This window comes from Camelus bactrianus, chromosome 3, assembly GCF_048773025.1.
Source record: "Camelus bactrianus isolate YW-2024 breed Bactrian camel chromosome 3, ASM4877302v1, whole genome shotgun sequence".
NCBI classification, from domain to species: Eukaryota; Metazoa; Chordata; class Mammalia; order Artiodactyla; family Camelidae; genus Camelus; species Camelus bactrianus.
Genome location: NC_133541.1, coordinates 160614926 through 160634961, shown reverse-complemented (window position 1 = coordinate 160634961; position 20036 = coordinate 160614926). Strand labels below are relative to the sequence as shown.

The following is a 20036-nucleotide window of genomic DNA, read 5'->3' as shown; positions in this document are numbered from 1 at the left end:
ACTGTATGTTGGGAATTGTCCCTCAGCCTCACATGAATATTATTTCACTTAAAACTTCATATATTTCCTTGTTATTCTCACTTTACAGATAAGGAGACTGAGAATTAGGTCTTCTGTATTTTGGATGGAGCTCATTATCAATGACAGGAAGTTGTAAGGAAAAAGATATTGATTCATCCTGAGAAAATATTTTTCTGACCGTCAGCAGTGAAGAGGGTGAACACTGAAGAAGGTGATCATTGTTTGAGTGAGACGAGCCCCGGATTGTACGGAGTCAGCATCCCTGTCCTGGACACGGCACGTGTAGATATGTGTGGTGGGTGAGGCGGCGAGGCTGCGCAGGGAACGCGGATGCCGGGCCATTGGGCTGTGCTCAGGCCTGGTGGGGCTTTCTCCTAAGGGCAGTGGACCGTCATTGACAGATCTTAAGTAGGGGAGTGGGGTGCTCTCGTAGATCACTTTTGTCTTGTAGAATGCTTAGAAACATTTAGAAGGCTCTGCAGGAGGTGATGTGATGAGTCAGATTAGGGTGGCTGCCAGGTGTAGGAGTGTAGAATTTTCAAGTGGTTTTCAGTCCCAGTTTTGTGGCTGAGTAGCTGTGTCACTTTGGATGATGCACTCAAGGAAGTAAACAATTTATCTAATCAATTGAAGAAGTGATGTACCGACCTCCCAGGACTGCTGTGGCGATCCAGTGAGATAACGTGTGCACAGTGTGCAGCGTGGTCCCCAGCACACAGTCAGTGCTGAGTGAGTGCCAGTGAGTACCTGGTAGGTCAGGTGTGGGTGGTGGGACTCGGTGACTGAGGAAATCTGGGCCCTGAAGGTGGGGTCCAGTCACATCTGTGAGTGATGGGCCTGAGCTGGGAGAGGCAGGGAGACCTTTCCCCCCGACCAGGGGCCCTGGGTAGGACGGCTATGGGAGGAGCACCGTGAAGTCAGCTCTTTGCAGGTGGAGCTCGAGTTGCCTTTGAGACATCTAAGTGCATTGTCATGAGCTCAAAGGGGAGGTCTGGGCCCGGGCTGTGAATTTTCCTATAATCTTAATCCCTGAGGACGCCGAGGTATTGATCATTGAACGTGAAGACATACTTTACAGGACAAGTGAATAGTATTATCATCTCTGTCATCAAAGCTCACATCTCTTTATTCATCACAAGTTTGCTATTGGGTACTTACAGAGCTCACTTCACCGCCATCCCCTGGGCTCAGGCTCCACAGTAAAGAGCTGGTGAGCCTCCCTCTTTTCCAGAAGAAGACACATTTTGCTGTTAGAATTCTGTACCTCGCCAGACTTAGAATTTTAGTTTGTTGTTTTAATTCTATTTTCTGTTAGCCATCTCCTGACAGGAGAGACGTTTTACCTCATGGGCATATTTCAATTAGCTGTTACTGAGAATTGCTGATCTGATCCATAGTGTAAGTATTATATTAACCTTGTAGAGTATTTATCATTTTTCTGTCTTTGCCCTTTAATTTTGTATGCCCCTTGAAGTCTCTATCCTATTTGGGGCCTTATTTTTTTTAATTAAAAAATGTCTATTTGCAGTTAAGAAAACAAAAGAAAAGAAAAAATACACATGATAGCTAAACTTAGAAAATATCTAGTGTGTTTTCTGTCTCGGCAATGGAGGGTTCTAGAAACTCGTGAAAACCTTCATTACACAAGTTTCTTAAAATGCTGATTAAGAAATAAAACCTTCTTTCTTCATCTTTCAAGCTGCACAGCTAATTGTGAAGAAAGTGAGGGGAAATCCTCAGAAGCCAAGACAAACCAGAAAGCAGGGATTCTGGGTGATACACGAGCCTTAGAAGCCCTGGGGTGCCTGTTGGCTCCTGTACTGAGTTTCAGTTGCCTTGACAGGAGGGTAGGAGGTGAACCCGAGTCCTCTCACACTGGGAGTTGGATGACTGATCATATGTAAGGCCAAGCCCATCCCGAGAAGCATGGTTTACAAAAGGGTTAACTATGAAAAAAAATTCCTCAAGGTAAGACAGTAAGGAAAGTCAATTTTTTTGGAAGAGGGGAAAAATAACAAATCCAAAGTAAGGATATAGTTTAAAGCTCTTCTGGCATGAGAGTAACCACAAACTCCTGGCAGAGAATCACAGCTACTCCTGGAATGAGAAGCTGTGGTTTGAATGAATCAGTGAGCAGCCATTCCGAAAAAGGCCTCCAGAGTCTTGAGGATCAAGATACTTGACTGCAAACACCTGTCTTCCAAGGTCTCAATCAAATAACCAGAAAGGTTTTAAAGGAAAGAAGCCATAATCATAGTTCTATTTCTTAACATTACTGTATGCTAGGAATTCAGAGGTGACTATGGAGTCACCTCTTTTATGGACCTCACTTTCTGTTTGGGGAGACAAACTGACATAGTTGGGGAGCTTGGTGGAGGGAGTTGTTAGTCTGTTGCAATTATCTAGGAAAGGAGATTAAGAAATCAGTGAAGAGTGGGTGAACTTTTTAGCTGAGGAGAGTCTTGTTCAGTTGGCTTTTAATTGCAGGCTCGATGAGTTTTCACTGGAGGGAATAGAACTTATGGAGGATGGACTTAGCTCAGGCCTCTTTAGAATGGACAAGTGAACCTGGAGAAAGACAGTCAAATCTGTGCAGACATTAAAGTTCACTTGAACGTGCTCCATCCCTGAGCCAAAGATAGGACAAATATGCAGCACTTCTTAAGGACAGAGGAGTGGTTTTTAAGGTTCTCCAAGAATGAAGCCCAGGGAACCGAGATGGCCAGTTGTCAAACTGTGACTTTGCTCTTTGGACGGTGTACCCACCAAGGGTATTGGCCTTTTATACATTTCCATTTCTCTTTAATACATGTCAGGTGATGAGGACGTGGGCACAAGTGTTTGACATCTTGTCGAGGCGACTTTGGGTACCTGCCTAGAAACGCGGGCACGGCTACAGCTGCGTCACACATGTTGCCGCCCATCCCGCTCCCCGTCTCCATGATCACGGCAGAGTGGTTCCTTGTTGACCTGTCCATCTCCTCTGTGACATCATAACCCATGAAAAGACCGGAGAGTATTAACTTGGCTTTGTTAAAGTCAAAGGAACAGATCTAATATGGAGTCAGATTTGTTCTTTCCTATTTCAGTATTGCCATGGAGAAGACAGTTTGGGCAGCTTTTTGTAGGGTCCTCGAGGATTTCTCTCTCAGCCTCTGGGGGCCTCTATTGAAAACCCTTCATAGCTGTCTGGCCTGCTGGAAAACCACTCCGACTGTTTTGCCCTGAAGATGTGTTCAGTTTATAACTCATCTCTACTCCTTGGAAAACAACTCAGTAAAAACTCAGTTGGTTTTCCACCAGCCATGGGCAGGGGTGAGGGATTCCTTGTTATTATTTCATAAAATAATAATAATAATAAAAATAGTAATAAAAATAATAATAGTAATAGTAATAGTAATAGTAATAGTAATAGTAATAATAATAATAATAATAATAATAATAATAATAATAATAATAATAAAAGAAGTCTTAAAACAGCACTGGGCACATAGGTGAGAGTCAATAAATGCTTCCTGGCTTAAATCAAAAGTGATGACTCAGTGATTCCATGGCTGCTGTATTTGCTGAGCTAGTTACTCCTTTGCTCCATTACACATTTTTTTAACTGAAAAAGAAATACATGCAAATGGTTAAAAAAAATTCAAACAGAGCACAAAAATACACAAGTGAAAGAAGTTTTCCCTCATCCTCTGTTCTTCCAGCCCTCCCTGGAGATGCCACTGTTTACTATCCTTTGGGTGCTTTTCCAGATATGCTATGCACATTCCCACCTATGTATGTAAATTCCTTTAAAGTTTTAGTTATTTTTAACTTAAAGTGATTTAAATCCTCAAGTGGCTTCTGCCTGGGTAATAGAACAGAACAAATCTGACTCCATATTAGATCTTTTCCTTTGACTTTAACCCTATGCTTTGTCTCCTAGGCTTCATCTTGCTTGTAAAACAATGTTGCTTAGAGCCTGAAATATACAGGAGAACCTATTCTGAAGGCTCTGATCTTTAAGTATATTTAACACATTTTCATTCATAAAAAGATAAGAAATTGCAGAATAGAAAATAACGTTTGTTTTGTTAGAGGTTTACAGAGATTTGACCCAGGCAGATAGCTGCAAGAACAAAGGATTCTAACAAGAAGGAATTCCTACACCAAGAAGATTGCAACAACCAAGCACGTAGGAAAAGAGCCTGAATTCTGACTTGGGGAGATGGTTTTCCAGGACATTAGTTTGCCATCTAGGTCTACAGAAACTTGCTATTCCATGCCCCAACACCTGGTCTCCCAACTTATTGGCCTGTCCTGCACTGAAGAGAATGAATTTGGATTTGGTAGCACTCCTATCTACCTAGCAAGCTGGGCACTGGAACTGAGTGTTATGGAAACAACAGGCCAGCCAAGGAACAATCACCACTCGGAGTGTTGGCGTACTCAGATTTATTATGCCGGCGGGCTCAAAGGGGCTTCTGCTCCGAAGTTCTGAGCACCCACCTCCAAGACATACACATGAAGTTTTAAAGGGTTAATTACAAGTAAGGGTGTATTAGCCAATAAGGCTCAAGCAACAAAAAGCAAGGAATCAGCACACTGGTGCTTGTCAACTTGTAATAGACACTTGTTGAGCTTCGATTTACGACTTAGCTTGTTAGCCCAGTAAACTGACACTAAACTTCAGATTTACGAGTTAGCCCAGCAGAATTTAGATCAGTAAACCGACACTTATCACACTTAGATTTGTGACTTAGCTTGTTAGCCCAGCTGGGCTTTTCCTTCACATGAGGACAGCTCTCCCACACCCAGGGAACTACTGTGAGCCCTTGATGGTTCCACTAGGGTGGAGTGTGGTTTACCCAGGACGGATGGGGACTATGCACCAACACTCAGGCAGTCTGCTCTGTCTGGGGCTCTGATCTTGAACCACCCCGCTCCCTGCCAGCCCAACACCTGGGACAGTGGAGCTAAGGCAAAGATCGTGCCTGCCTGTTTCCCAGCGTGTAAAAGGGGAATATGTACTCTTCCCAAGGTAGTTCTGAGCGACAACACCTGCGGGTGCTTGGTTCCCAGACCAACAGAAAACCCTGCTCCGCGTGGGGGCAACAGGTGTGATACCCGTAGGGGTTCTGCAGCAGCATCGGATGGAGGGCTGGATCAGGGAGGTAAAACTTGAGCTGCGGGCCTTGAAGTGTTACAGAAGGGTACAGAGGCAGGACTGCCGCCTTCTTCAGGGTGCCACCAGAGGTAAAGCTTTTTCTCTCCATCCCCGCTAGGACCTTACCCTTTCCAGATCCCTCCCTTCTCTCTGCTCTTCCTGTCCATCTGTCTCCCTCCACTTTTTCCCTCCTCTCCTCCCCCTCCCATCTTTTCCCTCCCTCACTGCCCCACCTTCTCTCGCAGAACCCAGAGCGGATTGCTGGCCCTCCTGCGCATGGGCGGTCGGTGTCAGCTGGACCGCGGGTTGGAAGCTCCAGCTCCGAGCCGGGGATTAGCCCCAAAGGCTTCTCAGCTCTGTCGCCCGGCAGGCCTTTAGCTCCTGCCCTGGGCCGGTGCCTCTGGCCGTGGAAGTGCAATGTGGGGTCTCCCGGGAAAGGGGTCAGGTGGCTGCCGGAGGGCGGTCCGCGTGTCACAGACCACGAGGGCGCGAGTCAGCCTGTGTTAAGCTGAATTGCTCGGGCCAGACCCCTCTGCCCGCGCCACCTGCCCCAGTGCCCCAGTGCCACAGCTTCCCGGGGCCAGGTGTGCACCTGCCGCCTCTCACCCAGCCGGCCTCCACTCAGTCCGCTGCTGGCGTCCCCTTCCCCTCTCTCGCCCGTGAGTCCTCTCCTCCCGGGCTTCCTCTCCTCGGCCACCGGCCCGTCCCCACAACTGGGCGGGCTGCGTCCCAGGCGGGCGGGGTCTGCGGACCCGGACGGGGCAGCTGGGGCTGGGGCTGGGGCTGGCCACCGAGCCGGGCTGCAGCCCGCGTTTCCACCCATTTCCCTGCCCCGCGACTCCGGGGCTGCCCTGGTCTTCCTTTCCCGCTCCCTGAGGAACAGCTCAGTGGCGTCTGCGCTGCTCCCTGGGCTGAGAGCCTCCGGCTGTAAAGCCCAGCTACTGGTGGAGTTGGGAAAAGGGATCCTCAGTGCCAAGCGAGCTTCTGTCTCCTCCCTCAGTGTTTCTGCCCCAGGTAAGTACCTTGAACACTTTCAGGTGTTATGATGGCGATGCTTGTTGGTGTCATGTGTTTTTATAGTGAGAGGGATTACAGTGTTGATAGCAGGGCTTGGTTCAGTTAAAAATGAGCTGAAGGCATAAGGCTGTGTCATCCTCCTTCCTTCCCTCTCCCAGGGTGAAACGTGTGACCATCGATTTTAAAAAGACAGTTACATTCCCTAACTAGCCCAGCCCAGCTTGGTGTGTTAACAGGAACAGCACCACCAGAGGCGTTGGAGACCCAGGGATATTGCAGTCCTAAAGAGCTCCTGGCACAGTTTGGTTTGTTTTGGTTTTTTGTTTTTCTTAAATTGTGGGGCAGACTAAGTAGTATAGAGGGAAAAATAATTGTCAAGAAATATTTTTTCATATAACAGCTTTATTGTGATATTGTTCACACACCATGAAGTCCACCCATTTAAATGGTAAAATTCAGCAGCTTTTAGCATATTTACACTTGTGCAACAATTATTATTCCAGAACATTTTCATCACATCAGAAAGACCAGTGGAAATGAATGACCAATCCACCCCTCCCCAGTGGTGGTTCTAAAGAAGTTTCTTGCCTATTCTTGACCATAAATTAACTTGTTACATTCCATGAAAAATCTGGTAGGAATTCTAATCAGAATTGCAATGAATCTGTCTATCAAAATAGGAAGAATTAATGTCTTTATGGTATAAACTTCTTCTACCCATGAATATAACTGGGACCCTATATTTTCATCTCTCCAGAGCCTGGCCCATGGGAAGTCCTCACTAATTGTTGGGCTTGTGAATGATGAGATTCTATACATCATTAGTTGCAACTGTAGCCTTTCACAGAAGAGAAAATTAACCTCAGTTAAGCCAAGTGACTCTCTGATGGTCAGAAAGAGTGACAGCCAGTGCTGGAGTGATCTAGTGGACTTGGTGCTTGCAACCAAAATTCTTCAGCAGCTACAGCTAAGGGGATTAGAGTGTTCTTTTATTTTTTCTTAATGGCGTTGCTTTTATTTTTACTTATTTTTTTAAATTAATTTTTATTGAAGTGTAGTCAATTTACAATGTTAGTTTCAGGTGTACAGCAGAGATTCAGTTATAAACATATGCATATGTGTATAAATATGTTTTAGATTGTTTTTAGTACAACTCATTACAAGAAATTGAATATAGTTCCCTGTGCTATATAGTAGGTCCTTGTCATTTATTTTATATTTATTAACGTGTATCTGTTAATCCCCCCTTTCCTGCCTGCTAAACACAGTTGGCTTTCTATGTCCATGAGTCCATTTCTAGCAGCATCATTTTTCTAAGTAATATATGCTGGTTGGCTGCTTTCAGTTTCAGTAATTCCATCTGTGGGTGCTTTTCTTCTGGTGGCCTTTATGTGGTTTGTACACGTGGTAATAGAGGTCTGTATTTGGGAGAACTCCAGGCCTCGTGTAGTCCCTGGTACAGAGTTCCCACTGAGTTGATGCTTGAACTGGGAAAAAAACATAGTAAATGTTGGAATTTCCAATATGGTTGAGACTTCCAGGTTTCTATAACCTGCTTAGCCCACCTTAATATTGGCTGCACCCTTACTTGGTAATTTGGTGGAATTCCATGGTATGGTGGTGTAGAGACAGGGCCTTTTATGCTTATTCTCTTTCCTTTTTCTAACACTCATTCTCCTGGGTCTCCCAGATCCTCCCCCAGCAGTGCCCAGGGCTGGCTTGGTGCTGCGCTGAGGATATATTTATTAATAAGGACCTTTCCTCATCTCTTCTGAGCCTCCATTTTTTTCTCTGCACAATGAGGTCTTAGACTAGATATGTGCTTTTCAGTTTCTTTTAAAGCCATGTTTCCTTTGAGAAACAGAAAATGCAAATCACTCCTCCCATCCCAACCCTTTAGATTTTGATACAGCCTCCAAGGAGTGACAAAGCACTTTGTGGAAAATTGATGTGATTGTGATTCCAGGTGGCACAGAAAAGACTCTTCAGAGATTTATTGCAGGGAGAGGGCAGGAAAGGTGCAGTATGTCACACTTTCTAGTGTGAGCACTGGAGCAGTGGCTTGGATTTAAATACGGTGTCTGACGTGGCCTCTCTCTAATCATGTACAATGTGATAAACTTCTCTACCTCAGTTTTTCTTGATGTGTCAAGTTGGCGTGATAATATTTTAGGGCTTTTGTGAAACATTATACACATAATCCATTGGTGTTTCGGTAGAAATAAGACCTGCTAGGGATTCAGGGATTTGTTTAAAAAAAAAAAATCTTGTCCATAGCAATCTGTCGGTGTGTATTTTGAATTTCCTGGAGGGTGAGGGTTGAGTCTAAAGTCCATCGTGGGACAGGTGGCCCATAGTTTTCTGTGCACCTGATTGCCCCCTCCTCCCCAGTCCTCTTCCTCAGTCCAGGATTAAGTTCCCTAGTAGATTTACACAGAGGTCTTGTGGAAATGGCTTTTCATTTTATTGTTTCACCAAGAAGGGCTGCCATCATGATCTCTGTGGTCAGGTTTTGAAGGGCTGCCATCATGATGTCTAGTCAGGTGAAGGCTATGCAATTGGGAGTTTCTATTTAATAAAAAGAAAAAAAATTACAAATAGAAAATTAGAACAAGGGTGATGACAGGAGCTCTTGGAAGTGGGCACCATTAGTTTTTTTAGCTTCAGGTGCAGTGGCCTCTTGCCACGAGGACCCATCCTCTTGCTCTGAAGTTGGAGGGACCAATGGGTTGAGTGGGAATGTTAACTGAGTGTATCTCATGTGCTGGGCATTGTCCTATTTGTGCTTTGTGTTCCTTATTTGAGACAGTGAGCTCATTTAACCTCAGTAGCCTCTTTAAAAAATTAGACTTTTTATTTTGAGATATAATGTAGATTCCCATGTAGTTGTAAGAGATAATATGGAGAGGGCCTATGGACCCTTTGTATAGTTTTCCTTAATGGTTCCAACTTGCAAGTTTGGGGTACAATTCATTACTGACTCACTAACAATTTGAGGTTTGTTTTATTGCCCTAATTTTATTCACGATTAAACTGGGGCTTAGAGAATCACACAGGCCTGACCAGGTCACCCACATGGTTAGTGTCGAGACGGGTGGAACGTGGGCTTGGGATTTCCAGGCAGTACCATTATGATGGTCTGTGGCAGGGAGCAGCATTCATTTTGCTGGTTTATTCATTCATTCAACAAACATTATTGAGTAACCTCTGTGGGTCAGATGTTTTCATAGGGTTATCTGATTCTTCAGCAGTCCTGAGAATCAGGTATTGTTTATATTTTTTAATCTGAGAAAATTAGCTCTAAGAAGTTATAACCCCCCCAAATGAAATATAGCTCATAAAGGAGCGATACTAAATTTGTACAGTCACCCCTTTTTATGCAGGTGGTACCCTAGGCATTTTACATTTGCAAACTTCTGTAATCCAGATATATTCATGTAAGACAAAGATTTTTTTTTTTAATTGAAGTATAGTCAAGTTTACAATGTTGTGTCAATTGCAAGGTTTTTTTTTGAATTTTGAATTAAAAAATATTTTTTCAGGAGGGTAATTAGGTTTATTTATTTGTTTCATTTTTTAAAATGAGGTACTGGTGTTTGAACCCAGGACCTCGTACATGCTAAGCACGTGCTCTACCACTGAACTGTACCCTCCTCCCCAAGGCAAGTTTTCTTATCCATTATTCTGAAGCTTAGGAGTTCAAATAAATTGGATAGAAAACCAGATCTTTTGATCCCACTGTAGTCCTTTTCTTTATATTCTGCTGAAGGAGGTTGGGGAAAGCACTTCCTTTGTTCACTTCCTTATTCAGCATTTTTCAGCAGTGGCTTTGCATCAGGGCCTTGGTAGGTGCTTGGAAACAGAAAACAAGAAATGACCCTTCTCTGCAGGGCAGAAAGCCTAGACCAAAAGCTGGGTAATGTGATCCGAGCTACGGTAGCCATTTGAAGACTCTGAGGACAAACTGTACCCCCGGATTTACTTGAGCTTCCCTTGCCTTCTGGTTGGTACACACCAGGTCACCGCAACCCAGATGGGCCTGCAGCCCACAGTACAGTATGTACCTCGATCTCCTCTCCCCTCTATTCAGGGCCTGCAACATGAGCATCCCTGACTACGTGCAGTGTGCTGAGGACCACCAGACTTTCCCCGTGGTGGTCGAACAGGTGGGGATCATCTCAGAGGAGAATTTCTTTTGCATCTATAAGTGAATCACCTTGGTGAGTCAGATCAGTCCGTGCGGCTCCCAGTGGGCAAACTGTATCCACTACAGGCACCACTATGCGCCCAAGAATGGGTGGAGCGACTTCCAGACCCACTGCAAGGTCTTGGGCCTTGTCATCATTACTGACTGCCTCTCGGCCAAGGCTTCGAAAAGCTCCACGTGCAGAGGAGCTGTATGGCACCACGCTCTATGACTCTCAGCTCTTTGACTTTCTGCTGCATGGGGAGGTGGCCGAGCAGCCGCGCACCAAAGTGGCCTTCAATTTACGAGGACTGCAGGGTGGTGGAGAAGAGGATCAAGGACTTCACTGAGTCACTCTTCATCTTGCCCAAGTCCAAGAGGCTGGACTGTGCATCCGACAATTCTGGGGACAAGATCCTACTTCTCTGCATCCCATTTGAGAAGGAGGACATCATGGGACTGGACACAGAAAGCAGGTAAGTTTACCTGGAGGCCAGTCCACCCTGGCTGTGTGCCGGGTTTCTTCCCTACATCCAGAAAGGGATCAGCAAGGAAGAGGACTCTCTTGTAGCCAAGGGTGGAGGGAGGTCCAGCCCGCCGGTTTACAGACATTTAAAAGTGAATCCGCCTTTGTTTCAGAGAGATCCTTTTAGGGTTATTGTGGACACTTACTCCAGGTTTTCAGCCAGGACCCTGGTGGGACCCCTGGAGTTGCTGTCCAATAGAGTAGCCACAGCCACTGATGCTAGGAGAGCTGGGGAGGAGGCTGCTCTGAGCTGAGATTTGCTGTAGGTCAAATGAACATCAGACGCTGAGACTTGTCTAGTAAAAAGAATGTAAACTATCTTATCACTTCCTATATTGATTACATGTCAAAATGATAGTATTTTACATACAGTAGGTTAAGATTTGTTCTTAAAATCATTTTCTAGTATTTGTTTTTTGTTTCTTGGTTTGTTTCTTTGTTTACCATTTTAAATGTGGCAACTGGGAAACTTTCTTTACATGGCTCACATTTCATTTATGTTGGGCAGCCTGTCTTAAGATAGTCTCATCCCTTTGCTTGTAGATGAGATGCTGAATCCCGAGAGGCAGAACGAGGCGCTGGTTGAGCTGGGGCTGGAGCCGGTGTCTCCTGCCTCCCAGGCCCAGCACCTGTTCAGCTCAGGCCCTCTATTCCTGCCCGACAGCCAGCATGCCATGTTAGGACATCAGAATCACCGCCAGGGACCTCCGAATGAACTCCTTATGCAGGGAAAGGCGTATCACGGAGTATGGGAAAGAGCAGGGAAATGTTCATCCTCACTTTGTCCCTGTGATTAAGTCAACGGCCCCACTTTGTCTCGGAATTACAGACGAGCTCTTCTGGGCTGCCTACCCCCCCCACCATCTGCTCTGTTTCCCCTTGTATCTATAGTGCTGTCCTTCGTGCAGAAGAGGGTGACATGCCTTTGCCGAGAGGTGGTCCCCCTTTGCTGGGGAGAGTGAGGGAAGCTGTGTGCCCACGACCTACGGCCTCAGGCCTTGAGTCTGGAGAGTACTCATGGCGGTCTGACAGGTGACGGTCGGAGGACCTGGCACGGCTGCCGGGCCCACTGTGGAGGCGGTGCTCTGTGATTCTTGAAATTCACTAAGATCAGATTCTACTTTCTGGTTGTTGGTAAGTTGGAGGAGAAGATGCCAGAGAATTGATAAAAAGAATGTCCAGACCAGCCCTGTGAGTGATAGGCACAGGGGACCCGAGTCCCCCATGTGTGTGAGGTGCCTAGCGGGCTCTGGATGAATTTTCTGTTCCTCCCGGACATAACTCTATGGCTTAAGGAATGGGCAGGGCATGTCATGGCCTGTACTTGTCCTCACAGGGCCCTGTGATCTTCATGCCCTCACTCCCCTTCTGCTCCTTGGAGACGAGGTGTCAGGTTTATGAGCCTGGGCGCTGCTGAGGGCATAGCTGCCAGCACCGTGCTACACCGAGGCTGGCTCCGTTCACCTAACATGTCACCTCCTGCTGAGCCCCCAGGCGTCAGTCAAGGTAGGTGCATAGGTGCAACATACGCAGAGACCACGTTCTCCCCCTGGACAGATTGGTTGGTGAGCAGTGGAAGCCTAGAGCCCTGCCCCAGCCCCAGGCCAGTGCCTCCTCTTTTGTCATAGGAGGCACTGGTGACATTTTTGCTCAGCAACTGCTTGGCTCTGACTCTGCAGACCCACCAGAGAATGCCAACTTGTTTTTGCCTTTTGAAGTCTGCCCTTGGGATTTGGCGGAGTAGCTGGATGTGTGCTTAGCCCATAGTGGTTGACACTGTCACCATTGTTTACCCAGAACCTCGTGTACAAGGCATGGCTCTCGGCATCAAAATACAGCAGCGCATTAAACCTCCCTCCTGGTGGGTCTGTCTGTTTTGGTACCATAAGGGCTCAGCCAGCATCTTAACGTCAGTGAGATAACGTGGCCAGTGAGCTCGGGTCAAGCACATTCTCCTCCAGTCACTTTTACTGAATTTTTGCTTTTACTATTCCACAGTCATTAATTTTTTAAACAATGCTTTGGTACAGGAACAGCCTAATTCTCTCCTGCTACTCTTGGTGGAAGTGAGTAAAACTGTCCAGCCTGAAATGCGACCACAATTTGTAGCTCAAAATCTGCCTAGACGCATATAGGTGGAGTTTTGGTTAGGGGCGCTGATCATGTTGGGGTCCCCCGGCAGCGCCACTCCCCTCAGGCCCCTGCCTTCCCCGGAGCAGGAGGTGAGTGTGGGTCTCACTGTCCCAGCATCCCTGGCCTCACACACTCACATAAATTCTTGTACATGCTGTCAAAATCATTTTTGTTCTTGTGTGTTTCTAATTTTCTCTTGTTCCTCATTTCCTTTTTCTTTATTCTTTTTCTCTTGTACTGCCAATTGAGCATGTTGTTGCGTCTGAAAATGTGGGCTGTGCACACCCTGCATTGGAAATATCCAGATTGCCCTCCGTACTGTCTCCATCGCTTTAAAGAGCAAAAACTTAACAGTTGCATTGATCCATGTATTATCCTAGTCATTTCTTATTTTCTAATTTTTTGGAATATTTGCTTTGTTAGCACATCACCCACTGGTGTTTGATACCTGTTAAAATCCTTGCTTTGAGGAACCTGTTTGGTCCTCCTTATATTTGGTGACAAATGTGCCCTTATTAAATTTGTTTGATTGTTTTGAAGAAGTGAGATGCGAATTGATTTAGGCGGCTGCTGAGGGATTCTTTTCATGGAGTATTTAAACTTGTAAAGTCAAATTCTGCAGCATCTTGCTCGATTCCTGCTTTTACACAAACGTGCTCTTCACGCGGTTCCTGGCTGTCACTGTGTGACGTGCGTGATGGCACTTCCTGACCAGCGGTCACTGGTGAGAAAGTGGCAGGCTCATGGGTGTGCAGCTGCAGGGGACGCTGTTGGAGGAAGCAGTCACCGTTTACTTATTTAATTTTTTTTTTTTCGCATTCAACATCCCTGTGCCATTTACTTTACTTTGCCTTCATAAAGTGGCTTAGGGGGGTCTAAAATCCATGCCACTCTTGTGTTCCCTTTACGAGGCTGGTTTTTCTGAGTATCAGGAAAACATGGCCTTCTCCTAAGTAGCTGGCTCACCTGGATCTTGTTGACACAGCGACCGCTAAAGGGGACCGTAGCTTCCTCTCTGCTCCAGCCAGTGGGCATTCAGAGCCGGGTCTGTGCTTTGCCTCAGCAGCCGTGCAGGCCTCCCTGCCCCGGCCTTTACTTTTAACCCATGTTGGCATAAATAGCTGACTCCGTGTCTGTTGCAGCTGATGTACACCACTGACGGCCGTGTAGTTAGTTTGCTGTAGGGAGTCTGCAACACCCCAGCCAACCTTGAAGGAAGATGTTTTGGCCGACCTAGGACCTTGGATTCTCACCCCCATCATGCTTCATCTCAGTCGGTGGAAGGGTTTGGCCACCACCATCATGCTGAACATGAGGCCTTGTTTCTCCTTTCATGCTCTGGTCCAAATGTGGACACTTCATTTATCACTGAATTTGTATCGCTTGAGACAGGCCATAATATCTGAATGAGTCCATCACATTCTGGGTGGGGAACAGAACAGAAGTAAGTGTCACAATTAGATGGAGTCTAGGCTGTCCGTGTTGGCTAATGCTGGCTGGGATCTGTGATGGCCGGGCTGTGCCCTGGACACAGGCCTTTCCCGTGGCTCCTGAGAGCCCAGGGGTTGGAGTGAGAACAGCCTTGCCTGGGTTCCTCCATCCTCATCTGCTCACTGGCAAGTGTGGCTGCTAATTAGGAGCTCCCCCAGACCTCGGGCCCTTCAAAGCTCAGACCACGGGAGAACCTTGAGTCCCTTCTCCTGGGCCTCCTTTGTGAGAATCCAGTGCCTTCTGAGGTGACCAGCGGCAGGAGATGCCTCCCCCTCCAGGGAGCACCCTACGGAGGACTGTTAGTCAGTGTACCATGCTGTGAACTTGGGGGGTTACGGCCATGGTCCCTGTAGAACCACATTTGAGATGGGCTTAGTGATGGAAATAATAGGACTGATTCCAGGGCAGGGATTAGGGGAGGGAACATTGGAAATTGAATGTGACCTCAAACACATAGTTGGGTGCTGGGGCTGTTACTAAAATGGGGAGTCTGGGAGGTACCTGCCAGGAATCGAATTCCAGAGTAAATGGTGAACATGAGGCATTTTTAAGATGCCATTTGTCATCCAAGTTAGGACTTCAAAGAGGCACTCGTGTCTATGAGATTGTGGCTCAGGTGAAGGAGCCGGACTATAGATACACGTTGGGAATCGTCATTCTTAGCTGGTGTTCATAGCCTTGCATGTGAATTACATCATCTCGAGAGCTGCAGACTGAGGCTGAGGGGGGGCAGGGCCCTGCCTGGGTTGGAGGAAAGCCCAGACCATGCAGCTTTGGTGTGTCAGTCAGCGGCATTTACGATTTTCAGCCTAATGCCATTTATCTTTAAGGGGCTGGGGTGTGTGCAGGGCCAGCCAGGAAGAAATCTGAAGGGAGGGTCGTGGCCACGTGTGTGTCTTGGGAAGATGCAGAGTCTGCAGGGTCCTGGAGGGTAGAGTTCTTAGAAGCTGGAGTTGGAGTGAGGAGTGGGCAGAAGGTAGTCACACTCACCTGTGAGGGAGGGTGGAGTCCTTGGGAGTCCCCACCCTACCGGACTCGCTTTCCCATGAACAGAAGGCAATCATACAGAGTATCTGAAGTGAGAAAGGATGGGTGCTGGGAGGGGAGCCAACCTGGAGAATGGTGCTTGGAAAGGTCTGGAATAGTCTCCCTGGAAAATAGAGTTAAAAATACCCAGAATCTTAAGAACGTTGATAGTGACTGGGGAGGAAGCAGTTTTTCTGGCCTCCTAAGGGTAAGTCATGTATCCGGGGATACACAGAAAAATCGGGCATTCTGTTCCGTGGTTTTGATCCTTACCGGGGAAACAGTGCAAGTTTAAAGGGGGAGAAGGGCAGCGGAGGGAAACTAGCCAGGCCCCGTGTCAGGTACCAGTCGGCCGCCCTACTTGCGTGTTGAATTCACATCCATGCTTCCCAGGTGGGCGGTGGCAGCCCCCTTTTGCAGATCGGGAAGCCTTCTCAGAGGGTTAAGGAATTGGTCCGTTTAGTGGCTAGTAAATGCTGCAGCAGAATTCAAGCAAGGCCTTGTCAGACTTCAAGGGCATGTTTTCTCTACTAATTCCGGTACCTCCCTGTTGAACCTGGAATGGTGAATTGGGTCAGTTTTGGAGCCTTTCAGAAAAAGTACGATTTAAGTGCCTCAGGACTGTTTCACAAAGCTCAGCGTTCTTTGATTTTTCTGAAGCACCGCAGTGCTTTTCGCCCCAGAGTTGTTAGGTTTTCTCCATTCTCGATGACGTGGTTGCAAATCACGTACAGGTGCAAAACCAGACTTAGCAGCTTCTGAAGGGAAACTCTCCAGTTCTCCCTTGATCGGCTTTCTTCCACGGGATGTAACTATGCTGCAGCGTAGGCCTGAGTTTTACTTATGGAGTGAGGGTTTAATATCCAAAGTTAGCATAAAATGGTCAGATGAAGAAAATCGACTTTGACAATTTATTTTTTGGTTTCATTAGACAAGATATACTATCAATTAATGACCCATATAGCAAATGAAATTGACTACAGAACATTGCATTTCTTACTTTCTATTTAGAGTTCTCTTACAGAATAAGGTTGCCTGCTTTGGAACATCATCTCCACCACCACGGCACCTATCAGTGTGTTGGTGTGATTGCATTTACGCAGTGAATGTAATCTGGTCTTCCTCAGCCCCAAACACTCCAGTGAAGAATCACGGGCTGTAGCCATCTCTTGGTCACGCAAATACTTCTAAAATTATATGATGCCAGAAAAGAAGGAAGAGAGAGAGAGAGATTGCCTTTATCAAAGTTCCTTTCAATTCTAACTGCAAACTGTTGTTGAGCAGCTCTGGTTTCCTTTGGATATGAATATATACATTTCTTTGCATGTAATCTTGGTTTTGGACTAGAACACCAAGTTCTTGCTGTCCACAAGCCACAAAAACAGTAGCCAAATTGCACACGTGTGAAATTGTTTATACTTTTTCCTGAGAAAGTATCCTTGAATTTGGGACTTGGGCTGTGATTTTTGCTTTTTGCTTCCCGCACCCCTCTTGTAATCTCTCACTCCTTCCCACGTGGCCCCCAAGAGTTCGTGGTCTCAAAGGAGCGGGCAAACACCCAGTTGGTCACCATGTACTGCTGCTATAGATGAAGCCCAACCAAGACCTAAAGGACATTATCAGAGAGGACTTCCTGGAAGAAATGGACTCTACATTCATTTGTGAGGACAGAGTGTCAGCCAGGAGAAGTAGTCAAGAATGTGGCTCAGCTGGCAGGTGCAGCCCGGGCAGATGCCTGGAGGCTTTTGGCGTGGGGAAACGGGGAGAGTGCCCTGTGTGGTCCAGGGTGGAAGGTGCCCCTGCTGGTGAGGACACTGGAGAGAGTCCGGGATGGAGGGCTTTGGAAGAGCTTGGGTTTTACTAGAACTGACACAGTAGTCAGTGAAGGGTGTCATCAGAAAGTGACCCTCAGGAAAGGTAATTCTGGTTTTTCTTCTGATATTCTACAGACACAAGGGTCGGGACGGGTGAGAGTAGGTATGTCTGTCCCTTTGAGACCCACCCCGTCATTCATTTATTCATAACACGTGCACTTCTGTGTGTCTAGGGGAGAGAGGGTGGAGCCACATTAGTAAGCAAAATGTATTTGCTTCTTGTGAGCTTAGCATTGTCAGAAGTTGACTTAGCCTAGAATGTTCTAGGAATAGAGGAACAAATTGTGGTAGTTGGAAGGAGGGAAGGCTTCCTTGGGAAACAGTCAAAATGAGCCTGGAGACAAGTGGGAAGTAGGAGCAAGTCAGGGGGCCCCTGAGGTCACTGGGGACCTGTGTACTGAGGTGAGGCTGGGCAAGCAGTGTCTGGGGTGGGGCTAGAATTCCACCAGGGAGCCTCTGAAGGGTTTGAAGTGGGGGTGATGTAATCAAATTTGTGATTTGGGAAGACTGCTGTGGCTCTGTGTGTGTGTGTGTGTGTAGCAGGGAAGAGGGGAAGGGTGCCACCAACAGGGGGGGTCATTAGAAGAACATTCACAGGCTGGGAGAGAGGCGTCGGGACTGCTTGGGGACGGCAGGGGCAGTGTGGATGCCGGATTTCCTTATGGGGAGGGCTTGTTAGCAGGGCGACCCTAGAGGCGACTTTTGGCTGGAAGAAAACAGATGGAGGCTGCCAGGTGGACTTTCGTCTTCTCTCCTTCCCTGCCTTGTGTGATGATCTTAGCTCAGCCAGCTTTTGGAAAAGAAGAGCTAAGTTCCAGGGTAGCCCAGGACTTTGTTGAGCTCGTTCGAGTGAGATCTGATAGGATTTAGGTTTGTGTTCAGATCTGCATGTTCACTTAGCTAGAAACGTCCCGTCATTTCGATTTCTATAGGGGTTTTTATTCTTGATAAAGATTGCTTTCTTGGTGAGAGGAAATTTAATACAGCTGTTGGCTTTCTCAAAAAAATCATATCTTTTAAGAACTTTAATATTCAAAACAATAGGAATATATTAAAATTTTAAAGTAAGTCTTTGGTGCAGTTTCTTTGCTTTCTGAGCTAGTGTGGAGTTAGAGCCTTTGTATTACTTAAGAGCACATACTTGTCAGTATTTAAAGAGCTGTTAGTGAGCGCCCCAGGCCCCACCTCTCAAAACATCATTAAAGTTTGCTCTGAAATAGTGAGGCCATAAAGGTCTTATTTGCAGAAACCAAACAGTTGGTTTATAATATGCAGCATAGCTCCCTTTATAAAATAATAATAGGTTCAAAATTAAGAAAGTGGAGGATAATTGATTTTTTTAAAGCTGAAACATAAACTTTCTTGTGCTAATGTTGCAACTGGAAATTTCGAAAAGAAAAATCCTACTGTAATATCATCTACGTGGAATACATATATGACTTTCACTTTTGAAAAGTAACTGCGCGGTGGTTTTTGAAGTCAGGAGAATTCCAGCTCAGATACTGGCAGTGATGGTTGCTGGTTTTTAATGGAAGGGCCTAAATTTGTCTTCTTAGCATTTTTTTTTTTTTTGGAGTGAAAAGTTTGAGTAGTGCTTTGCCAGCATGATTTTGGGGCAATTTGAGGGCAGATGTCGTGTACCAGCAATGAGATATTTCCATGCATTTTATTTTCCGGACATCACCAGGGCACATGTGGGGTTTGTGCCTGCAGGCTGGAATGCTGCTGGACTCCCTGATCCATCACCGTTATGTCCTGGAGCTGCTCCGGACAGTGAATGATTTTCTGTGGCTTCTAGGTAATGTGGTCTGAGGCAGATGATCAGATGTGCAGTTAAAGTACTATTACTTGAAATAAGAGTAACCTAGAAACATGGCTCTAACAATACAGGGTGAGGGAGAATTGGCTGAGCTGCTTGCAGTGGGGAGTCTTCTCAGGTGACTCCCTCACCGTGATTCTTGCCAGTATCCGCCCCAGCCCTGCACGGTAGTCCTGCCGAAGCAAGCATGTTCTTTGCTCAGAAACGCACTGAATTTCCTTGTGCCTCTGTTTGTTGGCTTGTTTTTTGAAAACACGTCTTGCCCTTTGCTTAAATGCCATCCATGGTAGTCACTTCTTACACTCATTCTACTGGACTTCGTCCATAAATAGCTGCTGAATGGAAGAACAGAATGTAGTATCTCCATGTAGTGGAACATTATTCACATGTAAGAGTGAATAAAAAAGAAAAAACAAATAAAGAGGAAAATGAAAAAGGCCACCTGTTCTGGGAACTCTTCCCTGACTGTTCAACCCGCACTTTTCCCTTTGAAACCCAATCACTTATGCTCCACCGTACTCTTTTTGATAGTACTTACTACCTTCTAATAAACTTTAACGTTTTCAAAAAAAAAAAAAAAAAAAGAGAGAGAGAGAGATGCTGATACCACTTCAAAATGGACAAGCCTTGAAAACAGCATTTTAAGTGAAAGGAAGCAGACACAAACGGCCACATATTGTTGATTTCAGTGATCTGAAATGCCCAGAAAAGGCACATGCAGAGGCAGAGAGCAGGTGATGGTTGAAAGGGGCTGGGTGGAGGGGGATTAGGGAGTGACTGTTAGTGACAGGAGGTTT

At 46.3% G+C, this 20036-nt stretch overlaps 1 long non-coding RNA gene across 2 annotated transcripts in view; it reads left to right on the top strand.

Moving 5' to 3' along the window:
* Nucleotides 1–20036, top strand: part of LOC141577213 (uncharacterized) — a 91851-nt gene that overhangs the window by 58045 nt on the left and 13770 nt on the right. Inside the window, exon 9 of one of the 2 annotated variants that reach the window (XR_012506027.1) lies at nt 10275–10846. The exons of the other annotated variant lie outside the window; for it this stretch is intronic. This is a non-coding gene — a long non-coding RNA (uncharacterized LOC141577213). The remainder of the gene's footprint in view (nt 1–10274; nt 10847–20036) is intronic. 2 annotated transcript variants of the gene reach the window in all.